Source organism: Condylura cristata, unplaced genomic scaffold (genome assembly GCF_000260355.1).
Source record: "Condylura cristata isolate star-nosed mole 26May11 unplaced genomic scaffold, ConCri1.0 scaffold00010, whole genome shotgun sequence".
Classification (NCBI taxonomy): domain Eukaryota; kingdom Metazoa; phylum Chordata; class Mammalia; order Eulipotyphla; family Talpidae; genus Condylura; species Condylura cristata.
In genome coordinates, this window is record NW_004567111.1 from 42,186,901 (window position 1) to 42,195,931 (window position 9,031).

The window sequence follows — 9,031 nt, forward strand, 5'->3', positions numbered from 1 at the left end:
CCCCTAACTGCTCCACTGGAACTAATCAGGCCCTGTCTGGGCTCTTTGCAGATGGCAGCGCTTATATCAGTCTAACTTGGATACTGTGACATGCGCCCCTCCACCCAGGCAGTCCCAAAAGTCCCAAGACAAGCATTAGCTGGGTGTGTAAAGGAGACACTCTCTGTAAAAAGCAGGGATCATGGCTTCCTGCCACCCACTAGATACCTTGCTGTGAGCTCCTTGGTGATAGAAACGCAAATCTGGGTGGACCCACAATTATTGGAGGTCCTACTGAAACTTTTAATTTTAGGCTGAACATAAGAAACTTTACAAAGGCTAGGGTGATTCCCCACACCCTAGGACCATCCCAAGGAAAGGGCTTTTACTCTAGGCCAAAGGTTAAGCAAGTATTTGCCATGTTGCTTGATCTCATTATTCTTTGAAGTCCTGTTATTCTGTTTCCCTGGGAACCAGTCAGTACAGTTGAATTAAATGGCTCCTACCCTTTGGCCTGATGGTCTGTTGAGAGCGACCATTTCTCCATCCATTCCGATCCTAGGTACAGGTAGGGGCCTCCTCTGTGTGCTCAAAGGGCCCAGGTGTCCTCGGTGCCTCGCCCAGTGCCTTCCCCTCCAAGCTGGCCATGCAAATGTCAGGGACCCCACAGTTCCCGGGGCCACAGATCTGAGATGTACAGAACACAGGGTCATGATTCCAAACTTAGCTTCCACCTCCACACACATTTCTTCTGGCTTTTTCTTTTTTTTTTTTTTAAACTTAAAATAATTTTTTTCTCTTCACTGTGAGTCTTGTGACTTTTTGCCCTTGAGATAGGTCAGTAATGGCTTCTTCTGTCCTCGAAGGAAAGCAGCCCCTGTGGAAAAGCTATACATATCAGTTCCTCCTTTCCAGATCACCTGTGTGTGATCAGAGCAGCGAGCTGTCCTGGTGAAGGTGCCTGTGCCAAGCCACCCTTCTGCAGGTGGTCCAGAACATAAACCCAGATTCTCATTTCTGAGAGAGGCCTGCCAAGAGTGGTGATGGTGGGATCTGTGTGGAAAGCTCCTGGAATTCAGGGCCCAGAAGTATATGTGCCTTCTCCATGAAACAGGTGATTTTCTGTGGTCAAGTGATTCTGATCATGGATTTTGGAGGTAAATGATCCAGGTCCTTGTAGAGTGAGCTGGTTAACCTCTTTGCCCTTAGTTTCCCTCCATAAAAAGGAAGGTCAATTAAAGAAGATAATGGTGATTGACTTGTCTTTACAGACTCATAACTACTAGGAATGTAGCAGCTTTAATCTGAAAATAGGAGATAAAATCTTCTATTCTGGGCTGATTGCTTCCCCAGAGAGATATCTGTCTCCCCATATGTGAGCTTTGGGTTTGGGGGTGTCTGATGTGACCCCACTAGGTAAGGCATACTCAGTGCAACAATGCTTCCTTCCCTCTGTGTTTTCCTGTAGCTTCTGAATGCATCAAGAACCACACACAGTTACACTGGGGTTTTGCATGTAACTCTTATTTGATTTCCACATCAGTGCTAAGAATAGACCCAGAACTCACCTACCAAATGAAAAGGCTATGGAGGGGTTGGGCCGGGAGGCCGTGGGAGAAACAGGGGCTGTCAGCCCTAACTCTTCAGAGCAACCACTGAGCCACTATAGAAATTGTTCCTGAGAGAAGAAGGGAAGATGTGCATCAAGTGTTGACTGTAAAATCTATAAATTCTAGCATCTTCACCTGCAGAGTATTCCCTTGAAGGGGAAAGAGAATCACGCTTACAAGCCTGATGTGACTTTAGTTTACAGACTTCAAACTAAAAAAGGTTAAAAAAGATACAGAAGGCCACTACATTATGATTAAGGGGACAATACAACAAGAAGAAATACATCAATGAAGGAGCACCAAAATATATTAGCAAACTACTGTCATCTATGAAAATATATATTAGAGAGAATACCTACATAGTGGGAGACTTCAACACGCCACTCTCAACAATGGACAGATCAACAAGACAAAAAATAAGACACTAAAGCTCTGAACAAGGACCTGGACAACATGGGTCTAGTGGACATCTATAGAATACTGCACCCCAGAAAATCTGAGTACACATTTTTCTCAAATCCACTTGGATCATTCTCTAGGATTGACCACATACTGGGTCACAAGATAAATATCAATAGATACGCTAAGTTCAAAATCATACCAACTATATTCTCCGACCACGAAGGAATCAAACTAGAAATAAACCATATGGAGAAGGCAAGAAACCCACCTACCACATGGAGACTAAAACCCACACTACTGGAAGACCATTGGATCAATGAGGAGATCAAAGATGAAGTTAGAAAATACTTGGAGAAGAATGACAATGATGACACAAGTCTCCAAAACATATGGGACACATTAAAAGCAGTTATAAGAGGAAAATATATAGCAATTCAAGCTCACATAAAGAAACAAGAAATAGCTGAAAGAAATAACCTAATGTCCCACCTTAAAGAATTGGAAAAAGAACAACAAAATAACCCAAAAGCCAGCAGAAGACAAGAAATAATAAAAACAAGCCTGATGTGTGAGTGACCATATAAAAAGGGAGAGGGTCAGTCCTGTTTCCCTACTCCTATCTAGACCTCTTGGCAACTGGAATTGATGGATGCCCTGGAGAAAAGGGACTGAGAGGACTGGTTAGAGAGGGAGGAGAGAAGGTATTTCTAGAGGCTGTGAATTCAGACAAGGAAGAAGCAAAAAGCCGCAGCTATAATCAGAAATGTTAGGGCCATTTATTGCAGACTCCAGAACAGGGAGTGCTTATCCCGCAAATCTAAAAATTACTCTTTTAACTTTTTCATATCAATAAAACACTGTACAAGACTCTACCAATATCTACTGGTAAGTACCCCTCAGTGGTGCATCTCCTTGGTGTAAGCAATTCAATCAAACACTTGCAGATCTAGCCAAAATCAGCTTTACCTGTGCTTCTCAGCCTGGAGATCACCTTAAGTTTTTTTTTTTTTTAATACTTATTTCCCCAGGACTTATCCTAGAATGACAGAATCAGGACATTTGAGGTACTTTTTTAATTACTCAGGTGTTCATCAAATACAGCTTGAGAATCAGTAAGCTACGTTAAGAGGGAACAGTGGGCGACTTGGACTAGGTTTGGGAGGGTGGAGGCCCATGGCCAAGGGCTCTGAACAGCAGGCAGGCCCTGGAGGAAACGCCCTGGTGGGTGAGAAAGGGTGCAGAAAGGAAAAATGCAAAAGTTCGCCTGCTTTGAAATTGCACATAGGGTCAGCTGGCTACCTATAAAAAGGAAAGAATATTCTGTTCTTTTTTTTTAAGATTTATTTATTTGTTCATACAGAACTGGGGTACAGGCCAGAGGCTCAGGGGCGGTGAGAGGCTTCACCAGAGACAGAATGGGGAGCAGAACAGGCAGATGGACGAAAGTACACTGCTGAGGGGAGCAGCGGGCGGACCAGGAGAGGTCTGCCACGCCATGTGGTCTCCTCCGGGGCAGGCGGGAATCGAACTCATGTGGAAGTGGCTTTAGCTTTTCAGTGCTGTGCTTTAACCCGCTGCGCCACCAGGAAGGGCCAGAATATTCTGTTCTTTCTCTTCTTCCTCCCTTCACCTCTGCCAGACAGGCCTGGCTGACAGATCTCTGAGTCAGCTACCAGAAATCAACCACAGAAAGAAATGCCCATCGTATTTGCTGACACACTTCACATTTACAGTATACCCCAGTTTGTGCTTTCTCTGGGAAGCTACCACAGAATCTTCTAGAAAGTGTGTGCCTTGACTAGTGCCCCCTAGCAGAGATTTGACATGTATTACCCACACTGATTGAGAACCCCTGGTCATAATAGTTTTTAAGTAGGAATTTGCTGTCAAACTCTGAGAACTTCTCATTAGTGATGCTTTCTAAAGCCACCTCTGACATTACATGTGGGGGAGATTTTTCCATGCCCACAACCAATTCTCCAATACTAGCTGGTGTCCAACGATTCAATGCAATGAAGACACAAGCTGTGCAGACTTAGTGTCGACCCTATAGGTTATAGACTGGTCTCAGGAGGCTGCTTCCATATCAGACACCACTTACAAGCCATGGGAACCTCCTTTTTAACCAACCAGCTGTAACTTTGGAGGTTTCCATAACCCCCTCTTCAGTGTTTCAAAATAATGTTTAGGTGGATAAATTTAGGGATAAATTGGCTTTATTAAATGAGTCACAAATCAGGCAGCATCCCATCTGGCAAGGAGTTGTACCAAATGAGAGGTTTTATACTTAGAAAGAAGGTGGGACAAGAAAGATGATTTCAGGTAAAGGCAGGGGTCTTATCATGCAGATTACTTAACTAGTGCTGAGCCGGAGATTCCAGATTGGCTGGTTTAAAATTCCACTTTTGGGAGACGCTCAAGCTGGATTTAGGTTGAGCATTAAATCATGGTAGATATTCGCATAAATGACTCCATTTGGGGCCTATTGCTTTCTTTTTTTAATATCAGGTTCAATAATTCATAGGATGACTCACAGGATACAGGAAGACACTTTGCTTACCTTCATCACTTTCATATAAGTGAACAGGGACAAACTTTGAAGTCAATGAAGAGATGCATAGGGCAGGTAGTGGGAGGGGATCTGAGCTTTCACAATAAGGGCACCCTGTCCCTAGGTGCCACCCTACCAGCCGCTTGTGTGTTCACCAACCTGGGAGCAGGGAGAGCCTTTGTTTGGGAGTTCTTATAACTCTGACTCCAGCTCCTCTTCTCCCTGTAGGTCAGTGAGTGGGACTGAAGATTCTAGTCATCTGGTCTTTCTGATGTCCAACCCCCTCCTGAGGTCAGCTCGTTAACTTCATAAACTCAAGTGTGAACTAATTATGAATAAGGAAAGCTACTCCTAACATTTAGGAAATTGAAGGAATTTTAGGAGCCCTGAGCCAGGAATGTACTGGGGCAGAGACCAGCATATTACTAGAACAATCTAGCCAAGGTGCTACATGCAGAGGAGGATTCATTCATCCAACCAGGTTCTGAATACTCTGTGTGTGCAGCAGGATCAGAGCTCATCCAGATTTTGGTGTCTGTTGCCTCTCTGCTGCATTTTATTTATTTACTTTTTAAGATTATATACAGGGCAGAAGTGCAGGGGCATGGGAGGATTCACCAGAGACAGAGTGGGGAACAGAACAGGTGAATTGACCAAAATACACTGCAGAAGGGAGCAGCGGGCCAGACAGGAGAGGTCTGCTGTACCATATGGGTCAGCTCCCTGATCAGGGTTGAACTTATGTTGCAGTGCTGCCAATAGCTTCATAGTGCTGCTCTTTAACCCCTCATACCACCAGGGAGGCCCTCTGTTGCATATTAAAGGTTAGTAAGCTGGGACCTGATCAGAGATCTTGGGCAAAGCCGGGCATCTGCAAGAAGCACCAGAAAGAAAACTTAGTCCTTGTTTTCAGTTCACTCACTCATTCATTCATTCATTCATTCATTCAACAGTTATTGAGCACTTATGTACCAGACACAAGGAGGTAAGGGTCACCAAGGGTGGTAGAACCGATTGCACCCAGCAGTTGGTGCTCTACCCTGGGAAGGGGCTGAAATGTATCCACATTGCACCCAATCCACTGGGAGTATATTTGTCAAGATTACACATAAAATTTGTCTTACGGTTTTATGATCATAATCCCTTACGTTTTACATAATGCTCTATAGTTACCAAGCTCTATCACATGATAGACTTTATTCATTTAAACAACTCATTGAAGTAGATAGTGGTGTCTCTATTTTCACAGGAAATTGAGACTCAGAAAAATGAAGGGGCCCCCCCTCCCTAAAAGCATATAGCTGGCAAGGTACCATAAACCCACACCTAGAATTCTTCCAAGTATGGTATGTAAGTTCACCACAGCATTCCCAATCCCATCACCAATTTCTTTTTGTAATTTTTAATTACTTGAAAGATCAGAAAATGGCTTTATCACTTCCACACAAAACCATAGCTGATGTTATACATTATACTCCTGTAACAGCATGATGTTAATGAGACTAAGACTGATCTACTAGGTATGGGTTAGGGACAAGTAATGAAATCCCAAACAATGGGATGGGTTGAATTTTATTTCTCTTTTCTGGGTAAGTCAGGAGGTTAACATCCAGAGGTAGGTGTGGTTCTATTCCACTGGGCCTGCAAGGGACCATTCACCAGGCTGCAGCTCATTCCTCTGCCACCTCAGCACTATGGCCCTGTTATTTGTGATCCAATGTGACAGATCGTGCTGCTGTCATCAGGCCTACATTCTAAGTAGGATGAAGGAAAGAATAAAAACAGGGAAACAGAGTAGACCAGATGTCTTTGTGGGGAAGGCTCTAGGAACTATACTTCAGATTGGGCTCTTTGGTCAGAACTGAGTCACAGGGCAAACCTAATCACATGGAGACCAGGAAATATGTTATTTTTTCTTGGCAACTAAGTATTATTTTATTGCTATGAGGGACCAGGGTGGGTGTACATTGGAAGACTATAGCCTGGGCTTTGTGGCCTACATTCCTCACTAGTAAGATGGGGAGAATAGTCCTGTCACACAGGTGGTGTGAGCAAAAGATAATTTAATTTTTTGGAAGAATAATGGGGACTCTGTTGTATGATAATTCCCTTAAATATTAGAATATAATGTGTTGTCCTCTTCCTCTCACAGCTTTATTTTTTTAAAAATCTGAGTTTTTCATGGAAAATCCAAGAAATAATCCAGGGGAAAAATAATCTTGGGATAAAAATAATATGCATTTTCTGGTTTATAAAAATCTCTCTTCAAAGCACATCACTTAAAAGATAGGTGACTGGGTAAAAAATGCAACGTACAGCTATCTATAAGATAGCTAAAAGAAACTCACTTCGAATCTAAAGTTGAAGGTTGGAGAGAACATATACTGTGTTATCACCAATCAAGAAAATTGAAGTGGCTATGCTAATATCACATAAAGTAAACTTCAGACTGATACTAATGGTTGAAGATAGCCATTACAAAATGATAAAGGAGTTATTTCACCAAAAGACAAAGCAATACTAAATATCTCTGTACTTAGCCATAGCCCTTTTAATCATAGGGATTGAAAGTTGATAGAACTGATAAGAGAAATAGACCTAACATCCACAATGATGGATGGAAAATTCAGCCCTCCTCTCTTAGTCTTGAGAGAATAAATAACTAGTAGGGTCATAAAGACCTGAAGAGCACCATCAACCAATTTGAACTAGGGAGCATTCCAGCCCACAACAGTAGAATGTACATCCTTCCTATGGGACTTTGAGCAGCTCTACCATCTTCTAGACCATTAAATAAATCTCAACAGATACAAAAGAATTAAAATCAAATGAAATGTTTTTGATTTTTAAATATCATGAAACTCTCTGGGAAACATATGGAAAGAGGAAACCGCAAGGTTAATTAGAAAATGGCAAATTGAATGGAAATAAAGATCAGCATATCAAAATTTATGGGATACAAAATTCTCTTTGATCACAAGAATTGAACCTTCATTCAATTTGTTCAAATTGGGGCACCCTTTATACGGTCACTGTCCTGCTGGTAGGAAGGAGGTGGTGTAATCTGAAAGAAGGTTTAATGGTAGGTTTAGTCTGCTCAGAAATTGGAGCATGGCAATATCACCATGACTGGTTCTGGGAATTACCTGCCTCTTCTGAGGGAAATAATATCAGTTCTGAGCTAGAAAAAATTCAAACTCATGATGTCAACAGCCATGATTAGATTTTATTACAGCAAACGTAATTTTCTAAAATCATCTTAGTTTGTACCCCAAACAGGTACTTACCCATGCACTGTAATATAAAAACTGCAGACTCCCTTAAATATACCAGAGACTGAGTTTGGTTGCCATGGAAAATATATCACCAGCTACAATTCCACAAGACGGTTACACTTTCTTTAAGACAATGATCTATTCCAGTTGTCAGCAGCACATTTTTTGGTATTTATAAAATCCTCTGACATCTATTAGACACAGCACATTCTACTTATTTTATGTGGGGATGTTTGCTTTGTGAGCCTCTAGAATATTTACTCCTTTGTAAATATAGATTATTCTGCCTTCTGATATGTGTTAATATTAATAGTGTTTAATCTGAGGGTTTCATCCTTAACTATCTAACAGAAAACATAGAATGTCCTAGCAACGCTGAGAAGAAGCCAGCTGCTGCCATAAAATTGTGACTTCATAAATCTCATATTTAAAGTGGCGTTTAAATAAAGCCCTTTCACATTTTTTTATTTGATCCTGACCTAGATGATTGGTAAGGTAGATAATACACCACTATTTAATGGTGAGTAAATCATGGCTGTAGTGAGCAAAAATAATCCCCAAAGCACACACAACTGTTTAGAATAGCAGAGCTGGGACCTTATCTCATTCCACCATGACCATACATGTTGCCTTCTTATAAGAACTCAATGGGTGTCTGGAGGAAGATAGTAAAAAACAAGAGAAAGACATGGCATGCAGTAGATTTAACCTGAAAATTGCTGAAGAGAATTTTGCAAAATATTAGTTGTCGATTCAGATAATCACATATAAATGATGCAGATAGAATCACCTCCCACTTGTGAGTGTCCCATGCACATGAATCCCTTTATTTTCCTTTGTATCTTAAGCCTCAGCCCAGGGCTTAGATTCATTGCTTTCTTTTATTAACTTAATTGAACACAGGAGATGGACCCATTAGTTTGCCAGGAGGAAAAGAGATTGCAGGGGAAGCCTGAGTGCTGAGGACTGACACATAGTAGTTAAAGTCCAGCATACTAAGTAAGAGGCAGGAAGGCTGGGAGTTCAGAGGAGGCTTTGTAACCAAGTGAGAGGGCCAGGAAGGGCTTTTAGAGGTAAAAGCTGAGTTTCCAGGAAGTAGAAAAGCCATGCAGAAGTGATTCTTCCATGTGCTTATTCAATTACAGAAACAGAATTAATGACATCATTGACTTCATCTCTCCACTGGAGAGTGGGGAAAAAATGGTGAAGACAGT

General features: G+C 41.8%; 1 protein-coding gene across 3 annotated transcripts in view; it reads left to right on the forward strand.

The window, feature by feature from the left end:
* Positions 1 to 9,031, forward strand: part of MTUS2 (microtubule associated tumor suppressor candidate 2) — a 417,304-nt gene that overhangs the window by 368,740 nt on the left and 39,533 nt on the right. The gene's annotated exons all lie outside the window — the stretch shown is intronic.